General features: G+C 46.0%; 3 long non-coding RNA genes across 4 annotated transcripts; 2 read left to right on the top strand and 1 right to left on the bottom strand.

The window, feature by feature from the left end:
• Positions 1-1,464: 1,464 nt before the first annotated feature.
• Positions 1,465-14,742, bottom strand: LOC122468913. The gene is made up of 3 exons (XR_006293349.1): positions 14,635-14,742; positions 14,159-14,324; positions 1,465-2,138 (listed from the first exon to the last, which is right to left on the bottom strand). It is a non-coding gene; the product is annotated as an uncharacterized LOC122468913 (long non-coding RNA).
• LOC122468914 lies at positions 4,047-11,452 on the top strand. The gene is made up of 2 exons (XR_006293350.1): positions 4,047-4,081; positions 11,365-11,452. It is a non-coding gene; the product is annotated as an uncharacterized LOC122468914 (long non-coding RNA).
• LOC122468912 lies at positions 12,702-18,436 on the top strand. 2 transcript variants are annotated; one of them, XR_006293348.1, is made up of 4 exons: positions 12,702-14,351; positions 14,452-14,955; positions 16,433-16,657; positions 18,387-18,436. It is a non-coding gene; the product is annotated as an uncharacterized LOC122468912 (long non-coding RNA). The 2 variants fall into 2 exon arrangements; XR_006293347.1 differs by lacking the exon at positions 18,387-18,436 and having other exon boundaries at positions 12,704-14,351; positions 14,452-14,653; positions 14,771-14,955; positions 16,433-18,377.
• Positions 18,437-19,633: the final 1,197 nt, after the last annotated feature.

Below are 19,633 nucleotides of genomic sequence, written 5' to 3'. Positions count from 1 at the left end.
TCAGTGAATCTGCCTCGTGGGCTCTCTCCTTCTCTGCCCCCTACCAAATTGAGGTAATCTGCATGATAAGACCCCCTGCTGGTCCCCCTATGGGGAGGCTATCAGGCCTGAAACAATTCTTTTATTTTGCTAGCAACATTCTTGACCCACCCTGCTTCTATAAAAACCTTCCATTTTGTACTTGTCCTCAGAGCCCCCTCTACGTGCTAGATGGGATGCTGTCCATTTGTGAATCATTTAATAAAGCTAATAAGGTCTTCAAATTCACTCAGCTGAATTTTATATTTTATTTTATTTATTTTTAATGTTTATTTCTGACCAAGAAAGAGTGGGTAGGGGGGTTGCAGAGAGAGAAAGACAGACAGAATCCGAAGCAGGGTCTAGGCTCTGAGCTGCCAGCACAGAGCCTGATGAGGGGCTAGAACTCACAAGTCATGAGATCATGACCTGAGCCTAAGTCGGACACTCAACCGACTGAGCCACCCAGGCACCCCTGAATTTTGTATTTTAACAGATTGGCGGCAGCATTGAGATCTAATGCAAACTTGTGACAGCATTTGAGGACAATGAGAAACACAGGGGTGGTGCCCCAGGAAACATTTTGAGTTCAGTCTTTCTCCCCATGAGGCCCTTGGTAAGTCCTCTGGGTTTCAAATCCTCTTGTTGTGTTTGGGCTACCGATCTCATTCGCTTTCCAGCCCAGGATTAACAGGTCAGTGTAGACTGACAGGAGCCTCTAACAGAGTGTCATTCCTTAACCCTTGGTTCAGTCCATAATTCCACGTTGGAACCCTGTCCTAGTTCCAGCCCAGAGTTACCCTTTACTGGGGTTTGCTGCATTAGCCCTTTCCCCATTTCCTGTCTGTAGTCTTCCATAATGGAGTCAGCTGGGTTAGTCTACGTTCACAATTGCATGGTCTTCTCTTGGACAGTCTGAATGACATGTTTTGGTGACTGAGGTGAGTTAAGATTTGTTTGCACATGTTTGCTTCTCTTGTGTAAATAAAAGCCACCGCTAGTGGGGATCTCAGAGGCCAAAAGCTGCAAAATTCGGTGGGCTCAGGTTGGGCATTTAAGAGCTATTAGAACACTTGTCACCTAACTCAGATTCCTATGTTAGGATAAGCTGATTAAACGGGTTAGATTGACACTAGGCCATCTGCCAATCTCAAGAAAGTTTCCATGTAATGAGGCACACTATAAACACCCCACAAATCCCAACGCCCCTCCACGGCCAGCTCCTATCTGGCACACCTGCTTATTTTGTGTCTAAGGACCAGCATTTTAGAATCTGTGGATGTCTAGCAAGATGGAAATTTTTACTAAAAATAACATGGAATTATAATGGGCTTTATGGGGAACGTTTCCATTCCATCATTTAAGACATGCACTTGAAAGCAAGGGTTCCCAAATTAAACAGAATGGAATACCCATTTAAATTGGCAAGCACACTCCTCCAAAGACTTCAAAATTCCAAAGCAGTTTTATTGAAAGATTCATTGCAAAAGGCTAAAGAAAAAGTAAAGATATAAAAGGCACATAAGGGAAAAGACTGCTCCCCTCTTCCTTCCTTCAAGTATTCATTGTCTGATTTGTTTTTCCACTCTGAAAAGACTACACAACCATAAACAAAAATCTGCCAAGTTCATGGCTTTACAACAAAAATCCCCCATATCTACCTTCAAGGGAGGCCTCATTTGAACCCCTTCTAGTGTTGTCCAAACTGAAGGATTTCCTGGTAAACTGCTATATTATTCCTTTAAACAGCCAAGGGGAAATGCTGGTAGATACCAGATCTTGCAGAGGGGATCCTGGAAAAACTGGCAAAGGCCAGCCAAAGGTAAAAATGCTTACCAGAATCAATTCTTCTAAATTTCTGTCTGGAGCACCCAGTCCAGAGAGGAAAATAAAATGTCACATCCCTCCCTTTGCAAATCCAGACCCATTATTTATTCTTCCTCTCCCGACAATAGTTATTGCCTTCTTGTTTGCATAACTGGACTTGGCTTTCTGCTGGCTTGGAATTTGCAGATTGTTGGTTCTTTCTTTTGGCTATCCTTGGAAATGACTCCGAGTTTTGAGAAGTTAATATCCTTTGCACCATCTTTTTGGATCCAAGCAGGGTTATTCAATATTGCCTGAAATATTTAAAATTAAAATTAGGTACCCAGAGGGAAAGAAGCAAATTGAAGATAATGTCATTGGATATGATAGTATTTAAATTACAACCCGATTCTTTGAGTATGTGAGAGCAACAAATCTTTGACAAAACAAAAATCAGCTCTAGGAGGCAATTCAAAATTCACCTACTGCTTTACAAATCCCAAAACTTACCTTGTTGAGTGCAAAAGACTTGGAAATCATTGGCCTTAGCAAACCAAAGTCATTCTTGAAGAACTTCTATTCTTTCTCTATCCATTATCACGTCTTTGAAATGTAAACACAAGGGCGCCTGGGTGGCTCAGTCAGTTGAGTGTCCGACTTTGGCTCAGGTTGTGATCTCACAGTTCGTGAGTTTTAGCCCCGTCAGGCTCTGTGCTGGCAGCTCGGAGCCTGGAGCCTACTTCAGATTCTGTGTCTCCCTCTCTCTCTGCCCCTAACCCACTCACATTGTTAACCCAGTCGTATTCTGTCTCTGTCTCTCTCAAAAATAAATAAACATTTTAAAAAAAGGTTTTTTAAAAAAAGGATATGTAAACACAGCCCACAATCACCTGAGACCGAAGGAGAAAAGAGGGAAAAGGCCTTTTTAAAACACAAACTTCTAAAAGGGCTGTGGTCTCCAAATGCTAGCACAGCCTCCTTAAGATTCATTGTCCAAAGACACATACAAATCTTCAAAAATCTTATCCACAAATATTAGTAACTAGAAGGTCTTTATATCTGTCTATGTGTTTGTGTGTTTGTCTATATACATATGTTGTACATGTGAGGTCTTGTTCTACCTCTGGATGGCATTACTAAAATTAATTTCTAAAGAGCTCTAGTTGGTTTGAAAGTAAGCGCTTGTAAGACTTGAAGGTTCTAAAATTCTCAAAAAGGGGCACCTGGGTTGCTCAGTTAGTTGAGCATCCGACTTCGATTCAGGTCATGATCTCGTGGTTCATGAGTTCAAGCCCCACGCCAGGCTCTGTGCTGATGGTTCAAAGCCTGGAGCCTGCTTCGGATTCTGTGTCTCCTTCTCTCTCTGCTCCTCCCCCACCTGTGCTCTGTCTCTCAAAATTAAATGAATGTTAAAAAAGAATTTTAAACATAAAATAAAATAAAATTCTCAAAAAGATAGAAACTAATCCAAATGTCTTTCAAGTTCACGTTGAAAGGACGGGCCTATGCTGGCCGACTCCATCTTGTTCTGTGTCCTTCACCTAGACCACGCCTCCTCCCCTTGAGTAACCTCCCACTCACCCATTCAAACTTCCTGATCAAAACACGCCAGCGACTTGCGTAATAGGACTTCGACCCTTCCCCAGCCAATCAGCTGAGGCCACAGCCATTACCTCACCAACTGTCCCTAGACCCCTATAAAACCTTTGTGCTTTTGAAACTCGCTCTCTCTCTCCGGTATCTCACCACTGCGTCGGTGCAGGTATGGGATTGAGCTCGAGCTAGCTCGAATAAAGACTCTTTTGCTTTTGCATCGGACTTGGCTCCCTAGTGGTCTTTGGGGATCACGAATTCTGGGCGTAACAACGCGATCTAGGATAATCTTAAGTAAATTAAAGTTTAAACTCATTGGTTTAATTAAAACAGGCATGTCTTTAGAGTTAACATCAAATATAAAACTTCTTTTCCACTTGAGTTTACTAGCCAAATAAGTTCATGTTATCTCTTATAAGATCTGCCAAAAAAATAGCTTGGGATAATGACTGATTTTGTCTAAAGTTTAATAAAGCTTTTGTGTGCAATCTAAACAATTCTCTCTTTTTTTCAATGTTTATTTATTTTTGAGAGTAAGAGAGTGCAAGCAGGGCAGGGGCAGAAAGAGGGGGACAGCAGCGATCCCGGTGTGTGGCTTGAACTCGTGAACTGCAAGATCATGACCTGAGCTGAAGTCGGATGTTCAACCAACTGAGCCACCCAGGTGCCCTAAACAATTCTTTTTTTTTTTTTTAATGTTTATTTATTTTGAGAGAGAGAGAGAGAGAGAGGCATGTGTGTGCATGTAGGGGAGAGGCAGAAAAAGAGAGAATCCCAAGCAGGCTCCACAGTTGTCAGAGCAGACCCCGGCTGGGAGTGTGGGGGGCCCAATACCACAACCATGAGATCATGACCTGAGCCAAAATAAAGCATCAGACGCTTAGCCGACTGAGCCACCCAGGCACCACAGTAACCTAAACAATTCTTAAAAACAAGTGAATTAAATAGATGTAAGCAACATAAAAGTTTATCAATGAACTTTTCAGCAATATTTATGTCTACTTAGGGGCGCCTGGGTGGCGCAGTCGGTTAAGCGTCCGACTCCAGCCAGGTCACGATCTCGCGGTCCGTGAGTTCGAGCCCCGCGTCAGGCTCTGGGCTGATGGCTCAGAGCCTGGAGCCTGTTTCCGATTCTGTGTCTCCCTCTCTCTCTGCCCCTCCCCCATTCATGCTCTGTCTCTCTCTGTCCCAAAAATGAATAAACGTTGAAAAAAAAATGTAAAAAAAATTTATGTCTACTTAAATAGTTTCCCCAAATCTTTTTAGTAACCTAAAATCTTTGCTAACCTAAAACTTAAAAGTTAAGTGGTGAGTTCATTTAACATCATTGAATATCCCCATCTCAGGACCATTTCCCAAGAAGATAAAATAATAAATCATTAATTGATGTAGGAGCATGAGGCAAGCTGAGGGCAAAATACAGGCTGGCACCCCACCCCCAGGTGGAATCCGTGTGATATTCCTCTGACACTCCTAGCTACCCAAGAACAAAGGAAAGGGGTTTAAGTGCTTGCCATGGTGATGTGGGAAACTAAGGCAAATGAAAAATTAAATTCCCTTACTGCCTATAGTCCATTGACAAGTCCTTGAGACCTGTAAATCTACTTCCTTTATCTCAACTACCCCAGGATATATGCTGGCAATCAAGCTCCAAGTTTATGCCCCATGCCCCCCATATGCATCTGAGGGGTCTCATGACTGGGGTTTTATTAAATGGTGATAAATGGTGTTTCCCTAGCAACAGCTAGCCCCTCGAGGTCCAGGAAACCTTGCTTCCAAAAGGAAGAGATTTACTTAATCCCTGACCCTCTCCCAACCTGAGGGTATATAATGAGTTACCCTTCACGACCCCAGTGCAGCTCTTCCTGCCCATGGGTCCTGTCTCCATGGTTTAATAAAATCACCATTTTTGCACCAAAGATGTCCTCAAGAATTCTTTCTTGACCATAAGCTCTGGACCCCATGAAACCACCCCCCCCCCCCGCCCCGCCATCACACGAGAACTTCATCACAATTACTGAACATGGGCTATCTACTTTTGACTTCTTATTACAGGGAAACTAAAAGATATTGGGATGTGTTAGTGCTATATTAGGAAATTTTTAAAAGACAAATGTTTCTAAAAATTATGAAAGGTATTTATACATTTGCAAATTTAAAGAATGCTGGTATTGGTGAGGGAGCATAAGGCGGGCTGAGGACAAAGTACAAGCTAGCACACCACTCTCTCCCCCCAGGTAGAATATGTATGGTATTCCTCAGGCACTCCTGGCTGCCCAAAACAAAGGAAAGGAAAGAAAACATGGTTAAACTGACAGAGTCTCCATCAGTCTACAAATGTCTTGGTAAATTATAAGAAAAAGGCAATCTTATCAATAGCCTAATCTCCAGAAACCTATAGACTCAGTTTCCTGGAACCCCAACATCACCCTCCCCTCCATAGTGATGTGGGGAACAGAGGCAAGAAGGAAATGGCAGATAAAATTAAATTTCCTTATAACCTGCAGCCCATTGACAAATACTTGAGGCAGGCAGAGTAAAACATTTCTCCAGGAACTCCCTACTGTCTTAATGTTAATGCTTTGCTAGAGGGAAAAACAACCTTAGCTTGACAATAGCTAGGCCTCCAATAATCTGAGTCTTTAGCATGTGAAAGTTTCTTTGGAAACTTCCTCTTGTCTTTGCCTCCCCCAGCCCCATAGTATATAATGAGCCACTCTCCACAACCCCAGGGCAACTCTTGTTCCCCTCCACTCCCCCCATCCCCACTTCAATAAAATCTTTGCACCAAAGACATCAAGAATTTTTTCTTGGTCAAAGCTCCAAACCCCATCATCACCCCAAAACCTCATCAGTATAACAGGCAGTTCACAATTACTTACTTCTTTAGTGGTTGTTCTTGTTATTTATTTGTTTGTTTGTTTAAGTAGGCTCCATGCCCAGCGTGCACAACCCTGAGATCAAGAGTCTCATGTTCTACCGACTGAGCCAGCCAGGTGTACCACTTACTTACTAGTTTTCACTTAGAAATTAAGGTTTCTAAGGGTTAAGAATTCTAATTAAGGTATGTAATAAAAGCTACTAAAAGTAAGATAAGCATCTCTACTTCCTGAGAAAATAAAATATCTTTTCATTAAGACAAGGTATGACAGATGCACTTTTTTTTTTTTTTAAGTAGCCTCCATGCCCTACATGGGGCTTGAACTCACAATCCTGAGATTAAGAGTCACATGCTCTATCAACTGAACCAGCCAGCCACTCCCCAGAGATGCACTTTTGTTGAGGGAAAAAAGAGTAATTTTATCCTCAAGTAGGGCTACGTTAAAAAGAAAACCACAGGGGCACCTGGGTGGTTCAGTTGGTTAAGCGTCCAACTTCAACTCAGGTCACGATCTCATGGTTACTGAGTTCCAGCCCCACGTTGGGCAGTGTGAAGCCTGCTTGGGATTCTCTGTCTCCCTCTCTCTCTCTCTGCCCCTCCTCTGCTTGCACTCTCTCTTCCTCTCTCTCTCTCAAAAATAAATAAACATTAAAAAACAAAACAAGGGGCGCCTGGGTGGCGCAGTCGGTTAAAGCGTCCGACTTCAGCCAGGTCACGATCTCGCGGTCTGGGAGTTCGAGCCCCGCGTCGGGCTCTGGGCTGATGGCTCAGAGCCTGGAGCCTGTTTCCGATCCTGTGTCTCCCTCTCTCTCTGCCCCTCCCCCGTTCATGCTCTGTCTCTCTCTGTCCCAAAAATAAATAAACGTTGAAAAAAAAAAAACAAACAAAACAAAACACAGGACCCAAACGGCATCAATCAGGTTAAGGCCCCAAGTCAGTAAGCCAAGACTTAAAGCCTAACCTAACTGCACTTTTAACCCTCCAGGAATGTAATGTTTAACCAATCAACAAAGAATTTCCTGGCCAATACTAGAAAATTTCCTGATGGCTCCCTTCCCCTCCCTTTAGGAGGGCAACATTGCCTAAACAATGCACTCCTTGCTAATAAATTCCTTTCTTCTTTTTTTCTTATGCCTTTGAAAACCCTTCTTTTGTTTAGCTCAGTGGAGCTCTCCTCTACTTGCTAGATGAGATGCTGCCTGATTCATGAATCCTTCAATAAGCCAATTCGATCTTCAAATTTACTCAGTTGAATTTTGTTTCTTAACAGAAGAATCCATGAAGAAAATGGCATTTGTACTGACTTTTGAACAATCTGGACAGGCAGAGATAAGAAGTTGGGGGTAACTGAGATGATTCGTTGTCCCCTAATATCTGTTCCATCAGTAATCATGCCCCCCAAATTTTAGCTGTGCAACTGGACACCCAGAATAAAGGTTACATTTCCCAGCCTCCCTTTCAGCCAGGCATGGCCACATGACCAAATTCTGGATAAAAGGATATAGCAGAAGTGAGGTATTCAATTTCTAGGAAGTATTCTTCAAAGCAGGAGGCATGCTCTTCCTTTCTTTCTCTCCCTCCTGCTGGCTAGAATGTGAACTTAATTGTAATGCCCGAAGTTCCGAAACCTCCCACAAAAGTCCACCAGAGTCGTAAGTCAAAGCCAAGCGGCAAGGCTCGTTTATTGCAGGTTCGAACCTGGTCCTCTGCGCACTCCTCGCTGGTGACGCAAGAGGCCACGATCAGGGTTGGTACAGCGTTTTTATAGACAGAGACAAATAGCACAGGGGAGGTTTCAAATTATGAGGGGCCTGATTAGTTGATTTTAAAGTAAGGACATTTGTTGTTCTCTGATTGGGCGTCATTTGTCTGTCCTTTGGCGGGAAGGCTTTGTCCGTTACTTGTGGTGGGAGAAAAAAGGGGGAAGGGGAAAGGGGGTAGGCTAGGTGAGGAATGTGCTAAGCAAGCAGGTTTACAGAAGCGAGAAATGCCGGTTAGTTTATGTACAATCACTCATTCCATCACATATCAGACTACATTTAGGAAGGTTTACAACCCATTCTACTACACAGCGGGTTACATTCAGGAAAGGCCTCACAATGCTCGTAGCAAACAGCAAGCAAAACAGACTTCTCAGCAATTGTATTTCTAATCAAAGATCCATAATAAGCAGAAAAGAGAACTTTAGCTTTAAACTAAGGCAGGGCTGTCATTTGGATTTAAAGCTGTTCTTTTCATAATGAGCTGGAGCAGCTACCTTTGACCTAAGAGGAAGCTACACATTGAGAATGCTGCACTATAGGGTTGAATCAGTCCGGGTCCATGAAAATCATAAAGACCATATGAGACCTACCGTGGTCTTGTTTAAGCTGCTGTTGTGTTTATGTCTTAGGGTGGGCTGCCTGAAACAGATCCTGAGACCAGGCTTCACTTGCAAGTAAACTATTAAATGTTCCCAGGAGGAACAAGTAAAGGAGTGTGGGAAGCAAGACAGGAAAGGGGAAAATAAGGGTGTGCTTTCAAGCAAAGTGCCAGCCTCAGGCTGATCCTGAAAGGGAGCTTCGGAGCACAAATTACACCTCAGAGTTTGTCTTAATTTGAGACAAGGGACTGGGCTTTTGTCCTTCCTCACTAATTCAAGCTAAAGGTTGCTCCCAGGCCCTCTGCATATGCAGAAGCTGTGGGAAATGATAAACAGGTCCAAGGGGATCCAGTACAATCTCAACAGGCCCCTTACACTGGGTTTTCGGTCACTCATAGCTGAACTAATTTTCATGGGTACCAAATCCATTCCCACAAAGGGGAGAGTGTAAAGGGCACAGAACCTGGGGTGGGGGGAAAGGTGTATATCAAAGTATAGGAAAGGAAGAAATAGAAAACAAAGTTGGGAAACCAAATTGTAGTCATTTGGACTATATGGAAAGCTGTAAATGCCTGGCCAACCCATACGAAAGGAAGCTGGGAGGACCTTTGAACATGATGATTCAAAAGATGAACTTGGTGACTACGAGGGGGTGAACTAGACTGAAACTCACGTGGAGTAGTGTCCGTAATTAGGCCATATTTGTAGCCTAGGAAAAAGGTAATGGCTCAACCCCAGATGATGGTTCTGGGAAGGGAAAGAGGAGGAAAATGATCACAAATCTTATAAAGACTCAGTCTTGGGGCACCTGGCTGGCTCTGTCGGTAGAGCATGTGACTCTGGATCTTGGGGTCCTGAGTTCAAGCCCCATGTTGGGTATAGAGCTTACTTAAAAAAAATTTTTTTAAATAAAAATGTAAAAAAAGATTCTCATGGGTCATAGAGAAATAGGTGGCAGCCAGACTTGGCCTAGGAGCTGTAGCTTGCCCTGCTCTGGCTCCCAATTTAGGCGTTAACAGCCACTGAAGGGCACCTCCTTAGAGACACCAGCACAGTCACCAAGTGCATGCCACCAAAGACCCACACAGGAGTCACAGCGCCTCCTTGTTCTGTGGTTTGGGAGGCTGCTCCTCTGGGCCCAGGGGTTCTGGTGACACCACCTCTTCTCTCTGTTCCTCCAGCCCGGGGTAATAGTGCTTCCTGTAGTCACCACATCCGGTCACCACAGTGCCTACCTTTGCTCTTCCAGCCCTCCAACACTGGACTGGCCATTCCCTGCACACACAGCCTATACGGAGTGCCTTGTGTGGGCTCATTTTCCTGGATGGGTCCAGACTGACACAGAAATCCTGTTTTAGGGGTGGGAAGAGGAAAAGAAAGCTGAAAAGGAGCCAGATAGGCAAGAGGCAAAGTAAGTGTGTCTCGAAACTGAAGGGAAGAGGTGCCTGAGTGGCTCAGGTGGTGATCTCATGGTTGGTGTGTTCGGGGCTCTGAACTGACAGTGTGGAGCCCACTTCAGATTCTCTGTCTCCCTCTTTCTGATACTCCCCTCTCATGTGCACTCTCTTTCTCTCAAAAATAAATACACATTAAAAAAGGAATGAAAGGGAAAAAATGTTTGGGAATGGTGAGCAGGAGTCACTGACCCTGAGAGAGGAGCATGAGAAGAGGCTGATGATTAGAGGAGCAGGAAGAATGGCCAGACCTTCCAGAAGCAGCCCCTGGGGATGGCGGGGGTAGGAACAAGCTAGAGAAAGACTCGGCCTCCTCTTGGGAGACTGTGAAGGGCAGGCAGCTTGAGGGAAGTGTCTGATGTGGTGCCACAAAATCCGTGTGGGTGTTTGGCTTACTGGGCATTGGGCAATGGCCCCTTGTCCGGTAACACCCTTATGGATAGGCAAACACAAGCAGATTGCCAATGGCCACCTCTCAGCCCCTGCAGAGGACTAACCATAGTATGGCAGCCAGGAACACCCTGCAAGAGGGGTGTTTTCAAAGTCTTCATGACTTATTAATTCAGCAAATGTTTATTCAGCACCTCTTATGTGCCAAGTGCTACTCTAGGTGCTAAGGATATAGTAGTGAGTTATTTCTTTTTAATGTTTATCTTATTTTTGAGAGAAAGACAGAGAGAGCAAGTGAGCGAGCGAGCAGGTGTGGGAGAGGGGCAGAGGGGGGGGGGTGGGAGCGGGGGGAGGGGAGAGAGAATTCCAAGCAGGCTCTGCACTGTCAGTGCAGAGCCAGATGCAGAGCTGGAACTGACAAACCACAAGATCATGACCTGACCGGAAACCAAGAGTCAGATGCTCAAACGACTAAGCCACCCAGGCACCCACAACAGTGAGTTTTTAAAAACTTATTCCTCTGGGCACCTGGCTGGCTCAGTCAGTAGAATGTACAACTCTTGATCTCTGGGTTGTAAGTTTGAGCACCACACTGGGTGCAAAGATTACTTAAAAATAAAATCTTTTTAAAAATTAAATTAGGGGTGGCTTAGTCGGTTAAGCGTCCGACTCTTGATTTCGGCTCAGGTCATGCTCTCATGGTTTGTGGGTCCAAGCCCTCTGTCAGGCTCCATGCTGACAGTGTGGAGCCTGCTTGAGATTCTTTCTCTTTTCCTCTCTCTCAAAATAAATAAATAAATAAATAAACTTTTAAAAAATAAAAAAAATAAAAACTAAACTAAAAAGTCTATTCCTTCAAGGAGGAGCTTACATTCCTGTGGAGGGAGACAGGTAATCAAGAAAGAAACACAAAAGGGCAGATGATGACAAGTGCTCTGGAAAACAAAACAAAACAAAACAAGGTGAGGAGGCTGGGGAATGTGGGATGGGGTGTTTCATATCAGGCCAGGTCGGGCAAAAGATGATAAAGCAGTAAGTGAGCAAAGGCCTGAAGGAAGTGGGAGAGTACAGAATGTTCTAGACAGCAGGAAACACTAAGGCAGAGTCAGGTGCGTGGTATCATTCACGAAACAGCAAGGAAGCCAGTGTAGCTAGAGTGGATGGACTGAAGGGGAGGATAAGAATAGGGTTTGAGGGGCGCCGGGGTGGCGCAGTCGGTTAAGCGTCCGACTTCAGCCAGGTCACAATCTCGCGGTCCGTGAGTTCGAGCCCCGCGTCGGGCTCTGGGCTGATGGCTCAGAGCCTGGAGCCTGTTTCCGATTCTGTGTCTCCCTCTCTCTCTGCCCCTCCCCCGTTCATGCTCTGTCTCTCTCTGTCCCCAAAATAAATAAAAACATTGAAAAAAAATTCTTTTAAAAAAAAAGAATAGGGTTTGGGCAGAGAAGTGATGTATCTGATATTCACTGTAAAAGGTTGACAGTGACTAGTGTGTGGAAAAGACACTATAGGGGGTTGAGATGATCCCTCCATTCTTAGAACAATATTACTATAGATAGGAATAAAAGTCAAACCCCACAAATACAGGCTGGTGCTCAACTGGCTGGGTACCAAGAATAATAGAAGAAAAGCTATAGGTCAGAGTTGTCTACACCCCAACCATGAGACAGTAGTGTGGTAAACCAGGCAATCCTGCAATATGTGACATCTGACCCATGAAGACTAGGACACTGACTCTGTGCCACGTTTGGCCTACACAGGGCCCCCTAGCACACAGTTGCCTTATGCTTGCAATGCTTCCCACCTGTCCCACGGCCCAGGCTGCACACAGGCCTGTTCTCTCCATAAGTGTTTTCTCCCACTGTTTTCCCTTCTCTTCTGGCTGTGCCTCTAATGCTGTCATTCATTCAGCAACTACCGTGTGTAAAACTTAATGAAGAAAGCCACAGGAGAGTCTCTGATAAGGACTTGGAGCTTGAATCTTTTGTTAATTGCGCCTAGAGAGCTCTGTCTGCTGTTGGCACAAATCTCTCTTGTTAGCCCCTTCTGGTTTGCCCTCTAACTGAGGGCTTTTTCTCCACCTCTCACAGATGCACTCTTGGAATGTCTGCCCTGCCAGACAAAGGACTTCTCTACAGCCCAAAATCACTGGCTTCAGTTTGGGTCAGGACTGGCAACCTAGTCTCAGTCTCAGGTGAAGATAAACAGGGCCAGGGTTGGCAGAATGGTGCAGGGAGTCGAGGGCTCTTTAACTTCTCCCCGTCCCACCTCCAAACAGGGCCTTTTTTTCTGGCAAGCTCAGGTCCTACATGGTCAGAGCAGGGCCAGGTTCACAGCCAATCCCTATCTCCTTCCCTCTTAGGTAACAGAGAAGAGAGGCCCAGTCTAGCCCTGGGTCCAATGAGAATGAAACCTTGAAGTGGCTTATTTGGACCAGAGACTGGAGCCAGTTTCTACCCTGCCAAGAGGCAGGGAAAGGTTCCTTCTCCAGAGCTTGGAGATGCCAGCCTTGCGGATTCCCAAAGGTCTGTGGCTCTGTGTCCAGCCTCCTGCTCCAGAGCCCCAGGCAGAGTCCTGGAGACTAGACACAACCAGCCAAAGGCTCTGGGAGACCACAGGGGCTGGGTACGAAGCTCCTGGCCCAGAAGCTGTGGCAGAGAGCTGTGTATTAGCTGCATGGCCTCTAAGTGGCAGGAGCGAGAGGCCAGGAAGGAAGGGGAGGTCCGGAGCAAGGACTGCTGGACCAGGCTTGTGGCAACCACTCTGCCAGGCTCTTCCCCGGGCCGTGCAGCTTAACTCTATTCACACTCGTGAGGCAAGACTATGTCCAACTTAATAGATAATAAATCTGAGTCTCAGAGAGGTCACACAACTTTCCCCAAAACACACGATCTACAGACTCCAGAGCCTGTTCAGACACCGAGGCTGCTGGGAAGAGGCCCCTGCAGCCTTGTCAAGGGCCCCAGCTACCTGTGTGGAGCCTGTGGTCAAGCTCACGCCTAACATCCAAGTCGTGTCTATCATGAGGAGTTACTGGACATTTGAATGTCAAGTGACTTCACCCCTTACCCTCACTCCACCCCTGTCTCCTACAGGGACCCCCACCCTTCTGCCCTTCTCACCCTAAGCTGGCCACATCCCAAACCCATCGGATAATGGGTTTTACTAGTACGAATGCATTCCAAAGGGAGGGGGGTCCAGCCCAGTCGTAGCTACCACAGCTGCTAGAGGTTTGTCCCAACCTTTAGTGCTTTGGGCTTCTTTGTCTGCCTCCCACCAACATTCCCTCTCCTTTCTGCAGCAGATTCCCACGCCATTGGAGCCTAGCATAAGGAACAGTCCTCAGCTCGTCACAGCTTTGCTGCGCCCCCACACCTCATCTCCCCTCTCCCTGACTGCCTCCTCCTCACCAGCATGGGGATTTGGCTGGAGTAGCTTGAGCTTTGAATTTTAGAACAAATCCAGAGAACCCAGTAGCCCAGGGGGACCTGGGAAGGGGCTAACAACACCGGAGGTCATGTGACTGCCTTTGGCTTCTTATTGCTCCTCAGGCTTTGCTTAGCACTGAATTGGGGCCCCTGCCCTCCAAAGCCAAGGGTAGGGGGTGGAGGGCAGCACAACCACAAATAATACCACATAAGAAATTCTAGAGCTGACCTAGGCATACAGCCCCGTGTTTTGCTTGGCGAGTAATCCACACCACGGAACAGGGACATGCTGGCTGCTTAGTCTGCACTGAAGGGTGAAATCGCCTTCAACTTCTCCATGCCTCACATGATGATCGGCCTGCACCATCTCGACCTATTCCAGGGTGGTTGGAAAGCTATGAGTCAAACAACAGATGGGACAGGTAAATGTGCTCGTGTAAACAGAGATTCATTAGGGAGGTATGGGGGGGGGGGGTGACCTCCTGGTGTGAAAGCCCTTGTTCTCTTCCACCTAACACTCAGTGCAGGGGCACCTCCTGGTCTCTATGGTTACCAAGAGCAGCCTTGCCAGGGAGAACCTGGAGTGTAAACAGCAGGAACCGGGTCTGCGGCTGCCATGTCTGGAAGGAGGCCTCACACAACGGCAAGGGAGGAAAGGGTGGGGCCCCTGCAGGCTCCCCAGGCCAGAAGGAGGAACCTCTTTACCTGAAAACAAATTTCCCAGGTGTGGAAATCTCCCCGCACTTATTCTTGGCACACAGCATTTTGAACAGTCGTTCCCAGTTTACTTCGAAGATGTCACTTTTAAAATATTTTTTCAATTTCTCTATTTTCATCATAGAGAAAGAGTCAACTAGATGTGAATGTGCCTTTCACATGTGCTCGTTCCCCATTTAATAAGGAAGTTCTGTGAGAAGAAGCAGTTGCAGCCTCAAGAGGTGAAATTCTGCCCTGGAAAATAAGACGGGTGAACTGCTAAGTCCAGAATGAAGACCAGACACCAGGAAGCCTGAAGCCAAATGTCCTGTATGCACATAAGTATGATCATTGTAGTTTAAACGGTTGCCTCCTTCCCTTCCCATGGCTGCCAAACAGGGATGTGGGTAATGATCACAATTGGCTGTATCTTTAGGTTATCTTTACATACAAATTGAAACCATTATTATGAAATAAAATGGAGTACTAACGTGGGATTTAGGAATGCTCATGAATTTTCCTTCATATCTGATGTGCTGGATAACTCTGGCCTTGACTCTCAGCCTCTCCAAGACCCCAGCTGCACCCATGGGGCCAGCCAGCACCGGTCTGAGAATCCCAGGGGGCCCTAACCCCACCTTGCAGACACACAGGTGCAGGGGCTGTGAGAGCCAGCAGTGCTGAGGTAAGACTCAGAGCAGTGCCCTGGCAGATAGTAACCTGACTGGTTTATCTCCCCCTTGGACATCTTGTCCCTGTTGCCACCCATGGCTCAGAGGTACAGATTCCAAGATCCACTGGCCACCACTGGCCTGGGATCAGCCTTCCTTCCCCTGATCCTCTGCTCACCATGCCAGTCATTTAACACACATAAACACAAGTGTGAGGCAGGGTACGTCGGTGTGTACCCAAATCTAGTGCAGCCCCGTTGACTGCTCAAATGGTTAGAGTGTCCACCTCCCTTCTCCCACCCCACCCCACCCTAGGAAAAATTCAGCTCCCCCCTCCCCATTTTGAAAGAGAGGGGTGGGCAGATGGGGAGAGAGAAAGAGAGAGAGAGAGAGAGAGAGAGAGAGAGAGAGAGATCAAGAATCTCAAGCAGGCTTCATGCTCAATGTGGGTCCTGATGTGGGGCTCAATCCCACGACCCTGGGATCATGACCTGAGCCAAAATCAAGAGTCGAATGCTTGGGGCACCTCGGTGGCTCAGTTGGTTAAGCATTTGACTCTTGATTTCAGCTTGGGTCATGATCTTGCAGTTCATTAGTTCGAGCCCCACATTGCTCTCTGTACTGACAGTGCAAAGCCTACTTAGGATTCTCTCTCTCTCTGCCCCTCTCCGGCTCTCACTCTCTTGCTCTCTCTTTCAAAAAAAAAAAAAAGAGTTTGACGCTCAATTGACTGAGCCACCCAGGCTCCCCCAGACTCTTATCTCTCAGCTCCACTGCATAATACAGAAGGTTCAACCCCTTAGCATAACCTCCAAGACCACCCCTGTTTTCAACACTAACCTGTTCCCTTCACAACACCCACAGGAAGCAAATGGGCTTAGGAGGCATGTGGGGGTACCAGAAAATGCTGGACTTAGAGGGGCATGGATCTCCCTCTCAGAATCTCACAAAACAAATATTGTCCTCTCCCCAAGGGAGGGGTGGGGAATGGATATTCATGCCCCACTTGCCCATTTTATTTGAGTCCCTTAGTCTATGGCCCTCTGGTTAAAAAGCCCTGCTCCTGATGAACTTGGTCTCACAGTGTGTAGAGAGAGAAACAGAATAGAATTCTCAAACATCCTTTCTCTTTTTAGCAAGTCAAACCTTGGAGCAGCCAGAGGCAGGAGCGATCAGGCAGGGGACAGCCATCCAGAACATTCTGGAATCACCATCTGAGGAGCAGAGGGGAGCTGTGTGTGCAGCCAGCCGTGGTCAGACAGAGGAAATGCAGGGTCTGGCTGCTGGCCATTCTTACCCTCGCTCCCACCATCAGGATCTCTGGCCCCATCCTGACCCCTGGTGGCTGCCCATGGGATGAGGTGAGCATTCTTCCCAAGCTCCTCCCTGCCCTGGTCCCAGCATAGCAGGAAAAATGAATCCCCCACCCCACAGGTCCTGGCTAGGGTCCCCAGGAAGTACAAGTGTGTTTCCTAGGGGTTTTTCAGGAGGGTTTACTCCACTGTGGTCACCAGGTGCCTTCTCAATGTAAGTCCAGAGACCAATTAAACAAATGTATATAAAGAAAGCCCTTTCACCTGCCAAGTTGGCAAAAGGTGTGTTAAAAAAGAGGTGTGTGTCTGTGTGAATGCGTGTGTGTGTTATAACTAAAAGTTAATGCAGGCCGGGGTGCAATAAGACCAGCACTCTCATGCACAATTCGTGAGAGTACAAATTTGTATAACCCTTCTGCAAGTGATCCGAGCAAAATAAATCCAAAATCTTACTAAGCATTCTATCCTCTGACCCAGTAATTCTGTTAGGAATCCAGCTTCAAAAAAATCAATACTCAAATAACATGAAACCCAAAATTTGAAATAAATGGGAGAGGAAAAAACAAGATAAGCCAAGCGTGATCATCACTGAGGCTGGATGATGATTACATGACAGTTCTTTATTCTGTTTTGTTTTGTTTTGTTTTTGTCTGCTTTGCTATATGCTGTGAATTTGCCACGATATTTTTAGAAGAAAGCATCAGAGATGCAAAGATTTGTATAAAAGACGTTAATTTTTAATAGCAAAAACTGTGCAAATGGCAAAAAAAAAGTGCTATGCTGGGATGGTTAAACAAATTATGCTGCATCCAAATAGTGGGATATTATGCAGCCATTAAAAATGCAAGAGTGTTTTCATGATGTGGAAAAATGCTTATGTGATGCAAAGCAAATAAGTAGGAATCAAAATTGCATATGTAGTATTTAACTGAGTATGTTAAATGCAAAGTGCATAGGGGTGCCTGGGTGGCTCAGTTGGTTGAGTGTCTGACTCTTGGTTTTGGCTCAGGTCATGATCCCCAAATTGTGACATCAAGGCATGTGGCAGGGTGGAGAATGCTTAAGATTCTCTCTCCCTCTGCTTCTGCCCCTCCCCACTCACGCTGGCTCTCTCTCTAAAAAAATAAAAATAAAAAAATAAAAACTGCATAGAAGGAAACTATATGAAAATACGCTAACATGTTTGTTATACAGTGAGACTAAGGGTGATTTCTATTCTTGATATTGTCCTTTATTTTCTTAATTCTACAATAAGCATGTCTTTTATAAATAGGTCCCCAAATTGCCTTTGTGGAAGTATACCAACTTGGGGGTCTGAGATACATTCAGCTCCAAGGACTGCCATGTATTAGCCATGCAACATTGAGCAAATTCACATCTGGGTCCCAGATTTCTCACCTATAAAACTGGCATAACACCAACCTATTTTTCAAGCCACCATTTACTGGGTCTTCACTATGTCCTAGGCAGTATGCTTGGGGGGGGGGGGGGTTCTGCATATACAATCACACACACCATTCATACGTGGTCATTTCAATCCTTACAATAAGCTCTGGAGTAGATTAGGGCACTGCCATCTTAAGAACTACACGAACTGTGGCTCAGGAAAATTAGGGAATGTGCTCAGTTTTACCCATCTAATAAACAGTACAGGTGGGATTCAGACATAGATCTGACCATCTTTGAAAGCCCTGTTCTCAGACCCTTCAGCCTGGTCTGCTTATGGTTACAGTTCTTTTTGCTTTCTTTCTTTTTTATATATATTTATTTTTGACAGAGAGACAGAGCATGAGCATGGGAGGGGCAGAGAAAGAGGGAGACATAGAATCTGAAGCAGGCTCCAGGCTTTGAGCCGTCAGCACAGAGCCCAACTCGGGGCTCAAATTCACGGACCACAAGATCATGACCTGAACCGAAGTCGGATGCCCAACCAACTGAGCCACCCAGGCGCCCCTACAGTTACATTTCCATTGGACTGAATGCAGGTAAAGTGCTACACACAGTGCCCGGCTCCAAGCACAGAGCTGCTCTACTGGTTGGTTCCCTTTTCTATGACCTCAGCATAATGGTACATTGTGGCAAAACAAACCAGTGCACCCTCCAAAAAAAAGCATCTCTGATTTAAAAGAAGGGATTATAGGATCTGCAGGGACAAACCAGACTGGGGCTGGAAGACTGCCTCACTCAGGGAGATATGGGGGCTGGGACAGTGTGCCAAGTTCCAGGGTAGTTCTGCCAGTGACTTCTTCAGGGCTTCATCAGCTCTACACATTGCTTTGCAGCCTGGAATTCCGTCCAGAGTCACTTCACCGAGCAGGCATCAATTCCTACCTTCCACTTACCCCTCCCACCCTTTCTCCCTAAAGAACAGGGCACAGGTCTCACCAGTCCTGTAGATTTCTTATTCTTCCCTTTTCTTGGAGAACAGGAAAATCTTAGGGGCTGAGTAGGAAGAGGCCCTGTGTGGAGAAGGAAGTCCTGAATATCTGAGGGTGAGGAATGCGAGGGTGGTTGGCCTGCTCCAGAATCCTTTCTGGATTCATCCTTTAAGATACCTCTTTCCCTAGGGAGCCAGCCTAACTTAGTTTCCATCTCTACTTCTACCCCTCGAAACTGTTACAGCACTAACTACACTAGAGTTAACTTGTTAGTTTACTAGTGAGTTGGTTAGTTTTTTGCTAGTAAGCTCCATGAGGACGATACTCGATCTCTAGCACCTAGCAATGTGCCTGGTACACAGTAAACTATGTAAATGTCTGCTAAATGGCAAAATGGAGGGAGGAAAGAAGGAAGGAAGGAAGGAAGGAAGGAAGGAAGGAAGGAAGGAAGGAAGAGAGGGAGGGAGGAGGGAGGAGGGAAGGAAGGAAGGAAGAGAGGGAGGGAGGGAGGGAGGGAGGGAGGGAGAAAGGAAGGAAGGAAGGAAGGAAGGAAGGAAGGAAAGAAGAGAGGGAGGAAGGAAGGGAGGAAGGAAGGGAGGGAGGGAGGAAGGGAGGGAGGAAGGAAAGAAGAGAGGGAGGCAGGGAG

Source organism: Prionailurus bengalensis, chromosome B3 (assembly GCF_016509475.1).
Source record: "Prionailurus bengalensis isolate Pbe53 chromosome B3, Fcat_Pben_1.1_paternal_pri, whole genome shotgun sequence".
Taxonomy (NCBI): domain Eukaryota; kingdom Metazoa; phylum Chordata; class Mammalia; order Carnivora; family Felidae; genus Prionailurus; species Prionailurus bengalensis.
The sequence above is the reverse complement of the archived record's forward strand: the minus strand, read 5'-3'. Positions and strand labels throughout refer to the sequence as shown.